At 43.2% G+C, this 9882-nt stretch overlaps 1 protein-coding gene and 1 long non-coding RNA gene across 7 annotated transcripts in view; one reads left to right on the forward strand and one right to left on the reverse strand.

Moving 5' to 3' along the window:
• LOC108445163 overlaps positions 1–9422 on the reverse strand; it is a 9657-nt gene extending 235 nt beyond the window's left edge. Inside the window, exons 1-2 of one of the 2 annotated variants that reach the window (XR_001859913.1) lie at positions 9274–9422; positions 1–772 (exon numbers count right to left, since the gene is read on the reverse strand). The exon at positions 1–772 is cut by the window's left edge and continues 235 nt beyond it. This is a non-coding gene — a long non-coding RNA (uncharacterized LOC108445163). Of the gene's footprint in view, positions 773–6310; positions 6581–9273 lie in introns of those variants that run through there. The other variant, XR_001859912.1, reaches the window with a different exon arrangement.
• Positions 1–9882, forward strand: part of SGCD (sarcoglycan delta) — a 259400-nt gene that overhangs the window by 175107 nt on the left and 74411 nt on the right. The window lies entirely within an intron of this gene.

A 9882-nucleotide genomic window follows, 5' to 3' on the forward strand; every position in this document is an offset into this window, starting at 1 on the left:
AAATAAAGATTAAAAATTAGATACTATGCAGGCAAAGAAGTTATTTTTGATGATACAGCAAAGAGGAGGTCAGTTCATTCAGTGTAAATGAGAAACTGCTGCAAGATTGCTCGGAAAGTCTGGTGCACCCACAGGCTGGGCTTGTTTGTTCAGCTACAGCTGCATTTGCTCTTCATAGCCTTTTTTAAGTAAAATGTGGTTTCACTCCGAAAGGACAGGAGGTAATGAAAGGATGACAAGGGACCTGCAGGAAGTGAAACAGCTGAGGGCTCGTGTGGGTAAATCTGTACTGTGTGAGGCAGTTTTGTGCAGGGAGCCACGAGGTCACTTTCCCAGAGCTCAGTGAAGTGTGGCACTGCTGGAGTTTCAGTGGTGCCCCTGCCAGCTCCTGCACCCTGGGCTGGGCCATGTGTGTGCCACGTTGGGCTGGGAGGAGCACTGGGCTGCAGCCGTCTGGTGCCTGCTGCCCAAGCCCTTGGGATGTGTCCACATTCATCCTGGAGAGTCTGAGAGCCCTGTGTGGCCGTGGATGGAGGTCCCTGAGAGCACCATCTCTCCATTCCACACCTCTGCAGAGCTTCTGTGTCAAGTTCCAGCTGGAAGGATCCATCCAGAAGTCCAGAAGTTTGGACTCTGTTCCTCTTGAGCCACGAATTATGATGGGGAAAAAAATCTGTTAGCAGAGTCCTCTTTCATGTCAGAGGAAGCAAAGTAGTTCAGGGGTGGCAAAGTTTTGTTGAAGGTGACCTTGGGTGCTCCTTGGTACTTTAACCTGTTTAAAAAACACAAAGGCAAAGGCTCCAAATTAAATTCTGCGATAAATTAACACAATTAATGTGTTTCATTTCAGTTACCTGCACATCATTCAGGGAGCTGTCTTGAAAGAGACAAATTAATTACTAATAAGAATTTTATACCCTGCTATTTTCTCTATTTACTGATGTTACTTTCCAACGCTTTTCCAGAAATACTTAGTCTGATATTTAACAAGTGAAGCTATTATTATCTTAAATTACATAAGATTTTCTTCCCTCATGGTTGTAATAGAGGAGGATGAAAGTAAAAAAAAAAAAAACCTTTAGCAGGACTTTAACAAACTCACTGCAGAATTTCATGGTGGATATGGAAGGGTTGAACAAGCTGAGACAAAAAAAATACTGAGATCAGACAAATGCTGAATGGGGGAGGGTTTGAGTCAGAGGTTATAGTTTTGGCTTTGCATAGTCTTACTGTAAATTTCAATATTTCTATGAAATATTTACCCTAGACACATCAATAAACTTTGAAAGTACGGGTTGTTAATGTGTTTGCAGCTGAGTCCCAGCTTTCTTTCTGTTTATATTTTTGAGTAACAGAAATACTCCCTGTGTCTATATAATTAGTGTTTCAATGTTTGTTTTCCTTCAGTAGAGTCTGCCTTTTGAGATACTCCTCTGGTTCTTTCATCATTTCACAAAAATTAAAATTCTGCCCAAAATAACTCATATTATCCTTAAGTTATATACAGAGGATTTTCAGCACAAAAACAGATTTTTTTCAAGCTTATTCTTTAAAAAAGTCTTTCAAGGTGCAGAGACTTCCACTGCCATGTTATAAGAATGGGGGTTTTTTCTCATTTTTTGCTTCAGTTTTGGAAGGGATGCTGCTGACCATGAGGAAATACTTAAATGAGTTTTTCATTTAGTAGAAATACCCTGTATTTAGGCAATGTCTTTCATTTTTAACAAATTCTAAGATTTCTGACAAAGTCGTGCAACATTTTGACCCGCAGCATTTCCTGCTTGCATTTGGTAACAAATACTGAAAATAAACACTATGACATAATCTCTAAGCATTTGATGAATAAACATGGTTTTCTCAGGAATGTCTCCTACAGCCTACAGAAGCTTAGAACACTAATTAAAGTAAGATTTTTTTCTTTGTCAGGCATTTCATAATTTAGAAATTGTTTGATAAAGCAGAAAGCATCCCACCAGAATGTATTCTGGTGAGCTGGTCCCATTCCCCATGTTAGATATTTATTCCCTATTTTAGATCTTTTTGGAAGATTTCCTAGAGAAACACAGTGTATTGTACTGGTTGCCAAGACTGCTCCTGTCTTTAAGGCCCCACAATTAACTGAAAGGAAGAAATTGGATTTTTTTTCTTTAATAAGCCTTCAGTGAGAAAAGAGCCATGATATGTAGCCATAGCCATAGCTATAAACTGTACATTTTTCACAGTGTCAACAAAGACAGACTGGAGATAATCAGTTAGGATAATTAACACTTGCACCAGTACCTCTGCCTCGATAACCAGTCACTGACCACATTTAGCACAGTTACTCTAATTAAGAGTCCCATTCAGGAAAGATATTTATAGGTGCAGTATTTTACCCAAGCATGTAAGGACTTCACAAGGTATCTGACAACTGGCATTGAGTAATACATTCAAAAGCATATCCCCAGTAATCCATCTCAATTCCTGGTTTATTACCTTTGCAGCTTTCTAGCACTTTTGTCAATAAGATACTGCTTCCAGCAGTTCGACTTTATTCTTACATTAATATCCCAAATTTATCATAGGGTTCTAAATTTCCTCTGGTCACCAGAATGTCCCATTGAGCCATTTAAGCTCCCTGAAACTCTGTTCTTTATTGGTAGCCTGGGAAAAATATATTTTGCCCTCTATCCCTGAGTGTTTTGAGGTTAAATTCGCTAACGTTGTCAAGTAGGTCAGTGAGGAAAGCCAAAACAAGAGAAAAATGTTGTTCAGGGTTTAGGTGGAAGGGAAGGGGAGGGTGTGACAGTGGTGCAGAGCTCCAACCCCGCTCTCACAGCCATGTCCTGGGCAGAGCTGCAGATGAGCAGAGAGGGGCCGGAATCTCGTGGCTTCAGGCAGACTGAAGGCAAGGTCTGGATGCTCACCAAAGGACAAGCAAAGGGAAATACGAGTGTTAGCCTCAGCATGTTTTGCTCTGTGCTTTTTGTTCTTTTAATGGATAACAATTCCTCCTCCAGCAGTTTTGGTCCCTAACCAAAGTGGTTGGCGGTTATGTGTCATTTTCCCCCAGGGTCCTTTGTTTTGGAAAGAAATATCTAACCCAGGCAGTTACAAGCACAGGCTGCCAAAACAGCCAAAAAGCTGTAAGAAAAGTCTAGGTTACCCTCAGAGCCCTGACTGGAACATGATGAAGAGTTGAGTCACCTCTTGCTGCCTCTGAGCCAGCCCCACTCTGCCTGCAGAGAGCTGTGTGGAGGAGCATCCCAGTGACCTCCCAGCCAGCAGCGCTGGCTGACCAAAGTTCATTATTTTAATGTTAGTTTAACATTTTTTAACTTAGCCTGATGCTGTCTCCCATCTCCCTGCCTGCAAACCTGCCAAGCACTGGGGCTGCCCTGTGGGGCTGGGCACCGCTCCCTGCAGGGCCTGCATCCGCCTCCTGTGCTGGTTTGTTTGTTCTCTTTGCAGAGGTCCTAGGGAGCATAATCAGGGGCTTCTGCCAAAGCTTGCAGACACCTACTGGAGAATATAACGTGACAGAATTGCTCATTCTGTCAGACTGGAGGGGAGGGAGCATCACTTCTGACTCATGAGAGTGTTGCTGCAAGACTGTGTGCCCAGGAGCAGCTCACACCCAAAATGCATCTGACCTGCAGGAAGGTTCAAAGGTGTTTCGTGATAAAGGAAATCCAGACCTGAGACACTTAGTATTTATTTCAAAAGATTTAGTGGTTTAAATAGTCTTGGTGCTGGTGACAAAGATTTTTAAAGTTGAGGTGAGGTTGCATGCAGTGGGTAAATTAATAACTAACTGTGCAGGTTGTGAGTCACTGCATTGGTTTCTGCCGGTGTCATGTTTCAAAAAGGAGCAGAATAAGGAGGAAGTGCTAATATCCCCAAAGAAGGCATATTTCTGTAATGAAGGGGCACACAGAGCTGTGCTGCCTAAAGGCCAAAGCACAGTAAGAGCGATCACTTCTCAGTGGCTTTAAGACCCTCTGTTTAAAAGAAGGTATTTTAAGAAGCTGCTGTCTCTTGCTCTGTTGTCACTTGCTGATGCCAGCTGTATATTTTTGCATGTGATTTTTGGCTATTTCAGGTAACCACCTGACTTTCACACACATAATATTGTACTCCAGAATTCCAAGAGAATCTCTTGGCATCTAGCAAAAGTCTCCTATGACTCAGTAAGCACCCACTCAATAAATAATTTGAAATTAAAAGTACCCCATGCATGAGTTCTGGATACAAAAAAAAAAAAAGCCTTATTGCCTTTATTTTCCTCAGAAAGTAAACGGTGGGAAAATAATCTCAGTGTTGCTTTGCAAATGTATAAACCACCATGATGATAATTTTGGATATTACATCAGGAAGTGCTGTCTTGCAGGAGGCTTCTGGATTTGGGTTGGTGACCAGCAAGTTCCTAGTTCCTTTGCTGTTTAATCATCATTGATTTTAGCCTAATAAACACTTCCAAATGTGCATTAGACAGTTGTGAAGAGGACAAGGGGCATTAAGCATAATGCACCTTCTGGCAAGGATGCAAAGGAATGCAAACTTCAGGGAGATGAGAGAGTAGCTGGAGTCTGAATTGCTGGCATTTGAAAGTTGCTAAAATTAACCTGTTGTTTCTCATGAGCAGGATATTTATAGTTTCTTAGCTGCAGTGCTGTCACACAACAGGGTGTGAGAGACAAACCTTGGTAGTTCTTTCCTTGGCACCGTTTTCTCGTGTGACTGTTGGTGGATATCTGACTTTGTGCCTCAGTTTCCCCTTTGAGGGGAATCTGGCCTAGGGGGGGTTGAAATGAGATGATGTTTAAGTTCCTTTCCAACCCAAACCATTCTTTCAATCAGTGATCTCCTCCTGCTGCTCTAGGGCCAGGTACCAAGTGGGTGTAAATTGATGGAGCTCTTTGAAACCAATAGCTGCACTCTACAGATCAGATCTCATTCTTTGCCCACCAAAGAATGTGGTGGTGAGGGACCCTAAACATACTCATGTATTTTCCTCTATGAATAATTATTTACTGGCAATTGTTCAGAAAGCAATAGAAGCAATATACTTATTTCAGCCTGAGAGCAGCACTTTCAGTTCTCTCATTTCTTTGCTGTCCCCAGAGCCTCCCTTGCTAAAAACAATGTCATAGACACACTGTAGATAAGTCTGGAAGACAGTTGAAATTATTTTTCTGTATATTCTGATAGTGAAATAGCAAAATAATATATTTTTTGTGACAAATACAGCTATAAAAATTCAGTGGTCGTTCTTTGGCCATGAGGGCAGTTTCTTAACCGGGTCTATGGATTCCTCTTAAAAAAGAGAATTTTGATTTTAAAGGAAATTTCCTTTGCCTACATGTGAAAATAAATTGAGCATGCTCTATCTCCTATCTCTTATTGAAAGTATGAGTCTTGATTAAAAAAAAAAAAAAATCATTAAAATAATCCCTGAAGTCACTCTATGTGGGTATAGTTGGAATCGCATTTTTTAAATACAAATGCTTTATAAATACTTATTTCATGATATCTGTTTATTGGTTTGACTGGCAACCCGTTTGTTTTGGTTTTGAGTCCTTTTGCACTTTTAGTGCACTTTGCACTGAGCTCCAGGTTTATTGCAGCAATCTATGGCAACCAGAAAAGGTGCCTAAGTCACCTTAGAGGGTGACTTAACTCACAGCAGCGGGTAAGAAGCACTTCCAGGAGTGATTTGGGTTCTAGATGGACCCTTTTGCCACTTTCTCTCCCCTGACTGCAGAGGTAGCACGGGGTGATTATCTCCAGGTGCAGGCTCATCAGTTAAATGCCTGATACTGGCTGAATGGGGGCTCAGAAATGATTAATTGAGGGGCATTGAAAATATTCCTCCCTGCCCACCCTGCTTTCTCCTGGCTTTTGGAAACAGAGGAAATAATAGCGGAGGAGTGTAAATGAAGCAACTGGAAATCACATTCACGTCATGATTGCCGCCCCTTTGGAGCGAGTTTCTCACACAGGTGTGGAGGGGTTGGGGAAGGTCAGTGCAACTCCACTGAGTGTCCCCACAGCCTGTAAATCCTTCTGCTGAGATGGGATCATCAAATGTGCCTTAGGAGTGACACTTGTGAGAGTGGGCACAGCCCTGCTGGGTCTCTTCACCTGTGCTTTGAGCTCTCTTGGGTGTTGGTGTGGTCTTGGATGGGGTTGAAACCAGAGCGTGTTTGCATGGGCCTCATTTCTTTGCCCAGACCTGGTGTTACGCTCTAATTAATGCCCCTGAGTTGTTTTGGCATGTTCACATCAGACAAAAATGAGCCAATAATTGGCCCCATTTCTGAGAGCTCACCTTCAGACACGCCGCAGGAGACCTGGTACTTTCCTCCTCACGCTTAATCTGCAGCTTCATTGCTGGTTGGGGGAACTGCTAGATGCTGCATCAGTCAGAAAAATCTTACTTCAGAATGTAAGGACAGAACACAAAAGGGATCCACTAAGATAAAGGAAAAAAAAAATAATTCCTTCTTCTCCCTGGAAACTTCTTCCAGCACTGTAAAGATGAGTGAGTCCAATCAGCCTTGGTGTAACTTGGAGCAGCGATGCCACAGAGGATTTTGTGTCCAAGATCTTTATAGTCTGAAAAAAGAAGTGTTAGTTCTATCCTTCATTTGGTGATTGACAGATTATCACAGTTAAGGAGCATTAGGCCATAATTTATAAGAACTGTTTCTGCACCCTCTGCATCAGTGAATTTCCGTGCTGATTTTATTATTAAATCACTGCATTGGAAGACTTCTTGTTCCTACGAGTATAAAAACCTTTTTTTCCTACTTCTGAGTGAGCACAAATTTCTGCAGGATGAGACTTTTCTCTTTTAGTTAGCATAATTATGCTAATGAGCTAGACTAAAAAAGATGGAGCATTCCAGGGATACATTTGGAATGTATGTTGATGGTAAGATGTGAAACTTTACTGTTTGTGTTGGAGAAAAAAAGCGGAAAAGTGCTCAAGAGAGCATGGCTCATTTTATAATGCTGCAGTGCCAAAGTGCTCTGTAACAAGGAGTTGGAGGAGTGGAAGCCAAGTTTCCACCTCTTCCCTGCTGTACCAGTGGAAAGGGAAATTATTACCCTAGAGAGGAATTCTGCATGTGATGGTTGAGTTGTAGTAACAGTGCTGGGATTCATAATCATTACCCCAGAAGGTCTGCTAATCTTTTTCCCTGCAAAATGTACTCTCAGATGGGGTGGCTTAATTCATAGAAATCCTGGTTTTGTGGTGCCACACCTGACCATACTTTGAATAAACTCACTAGCACTTTGCTTTGGAAAGAAATACCTCCTGCTTAGAGTAATTCCAGCACTATGCCATAAATCCAGAGCTGAGCTTTCTTCAGGCTGTGGCTGAAGGATCTGTTTAGAAATTGTTCCAACACTAGTTTGGAGTTGTTTCAACGGCTGAGATTTAGTTGCTTTGGTCAGTTGTAACTTACTTGAAACAGTAATTGGAAAACCACATTTGAGCCTGTTCTTCCTGCTCATGAAGACTTTTCTGCTTAACTTCCACTAAAGGCAATTTTTCAGTGTCTTTTCCCTTCCACGTGAGCTTTATGGAGCTCTTTGAGTATCTTTCTTCATGAATGTTGTTGGCTCTGGGGGAGCACCTGGTCAGTGTGGAAGGAACAGGCAGAGGGGAAGGGTGCTCTGGGAAAGTGCACATGGGAGTCATCCCTAATGCCATCCCTAATCATGGGAGCCTGATGGGAATGAAGCCAAAATGTTCTGCATCAAATCTCATTGCTGTGGCTGGGATGTCCTCTCAGTTCTTGTGCTCTTCCCGTTGTATCCTCTCTTCTCGTTTTCTGCCTCTGTTTCTGCAGTCATGCAGAGGAGCTCACAAAACCTGGAGTTTCCATTGGAAAGGAAGGGCTCTGAGCTTTGCAGGGCTTTGTTTGGGCTGAATTTTACGTTAACTGTCACGGTCTGCAGGCAATTTCCTCTGCGTGCACAAAATTCCTTCACGAGCTAGAAACCACCTGACTTCCCTTTAGCTGTCACAAATAAATTCATACCTGTGGGAGGAACTAAAAGTGCCTACAGAGCTCATACAACCTCAACATCGGCCTCCAGAGGTCTTTTCCCAGTGGGTGACTCCCACAGCTGGCCTGTTCATTCAAATCCATGTCTCCTGTGACTGATGGCTGCAGCACCAGAGATTATTTAGAGGTGTCTCCTCACAGGCTGTCCCGAGGTTCTGGATGGAGCCTTCTGCAGGGAGCAGTGAGTTAGCTGATTGCTACTCTTGCCATTTATAATGTTGTTTTAGTGCACCAAATAGCTGCAGAATTCTAGCTGTGCTTCATCAGTGTCTCCCTCCTTGCCTGGAGAAGGGTATACACTGTCCTGCAGTGATCCAAGGCATTTGGGGTCACCTTCCTTCACCCCCCAAGGTCTCAGCTCAGCTTTTCCTGCCCTGTGCCCATGACCTTTAGAGGCAGATGCTACCAGTAAGGCATCAGTCAGAGACATCTGAGGTCAAGAAGCAGAGGAAGAGGGAGATGATGGCAGTTGTGGACATGAGACCTCGTAGTGCAATTCACAGCATAATCCCAGATCTGTGCACACAAGGTCATGGTCATATATGATCTGTAATGCTGCATTGCCTTGATTTTCTCTGCTGTCCACACAAACCTGAGTCTGTACCTGAGGTCTCAAAGCAAGGTCTGAGGCCAGAGGAAGAAGTTTTCACACATTATCTCCTTACCTATGTTGCTCTGGACCAATATGTGTAACCAGATTTAACTTTATAGGACTGGTGCTGCTGGTAGGTGGCTTCCATAAGAAAATGTGCTGCAGATCCACAGCTGGATACTGGGATCCTTATTAAGATGATGAATTAGCTGAGGAAAATGAGGAGAAGGAGGGAGAGCAGATGCAATAACAAAAAGTTTGAGGCTGTGAAGAACTGACAACGATGTGTTCTGTACAGACTTTCCCTGAACCTGTGGAATCTGGAAACATTTAATGTCAAGTCAGAGAGAAAAAGGGCAGCACAAATATCTTCCCAGGAGGGGAAAAAAAACAGGTCACTTGCCTTTGCTGAGGGGTTTTTTTCTAACTTTGGATGTATTGAGCTGTGTAATAACTTGCACATATCTGGAAGCAATGCAGAGCACAGCAATCAATAATACAAGCAACGATAATCAGGTGTTTCAGCCATCTGACACGAGCAGTCTCCAAAGATAATTCTCTCCCACAGGACACTGCTGAACATAACTTCAGTTTATTCCTAGCAAAAAAATAAAATGCTTACCTGCTGTGCAGAGACAAACCTTGCCAGCCGTTCTACTCCTGAAAACTGGAAAGGGATGGAGGTGCAGGGAAAACCAGTGGGAAACACCCGCTGGAGCTGGTGGTGGCCAGCAGACAGCTGGAGCAATCTGTCACCCGTCACCAGTGTCCTTAAAATCCTTAGAAAGACCTCAATAAACAGCAAATTTGCCTCTCTGTTCAGCAATGCTGGGAGAACAGAGGAAGCACAGAAGAGTGTGAGGCTGCATTTCAAGTTTGTAAAGGACAAAGGATCCTGGCACCAACAGACACAGTGAATGTGTCACCATCACCTTGGTTCTTGAGTGGGTTCAGCTGCAGCATGAGCCCAGCCTGGTCTAATAAAGCTGCTCGTGAAGGAGACAGCACTGAAAATTCCCCCTGTCCCTGTGTGGAATCAATCCAGATCAGTGCAGCCAGTACCAGTTCCAGGTATTTGTTGTAGAATTACAGAAAGCTTTGGGTTGGGAGCAACCTTAAAGACCATTGCTTCCAACCCCCTGCCAGGGGCAGGGACACCTTCCACTATCCCAGGTTGCTCCAAGTCCCATCCAACCTGGCCTTGGACACTGCCAGGAATGGGGCAGCCCCA

The sequence above is a fragment of the Corvus brachyrhynchos genome, unplaced genomic scaffold (genome assembly GCF_000691975.1).
Source record: "Corvus brachyrhynchos isolate BGI_N302 unplaced genomic scaffold, ASM69197v1 scaffold21, whole genome shotgun sequence".
NCBI classification, from domain to species: domain Eukaryota; kingdom Metazoa; phylum Chordata; class Aves; order Passeriformes; family Corvidae; genus Corvus; species Corvus brachyrhynchos.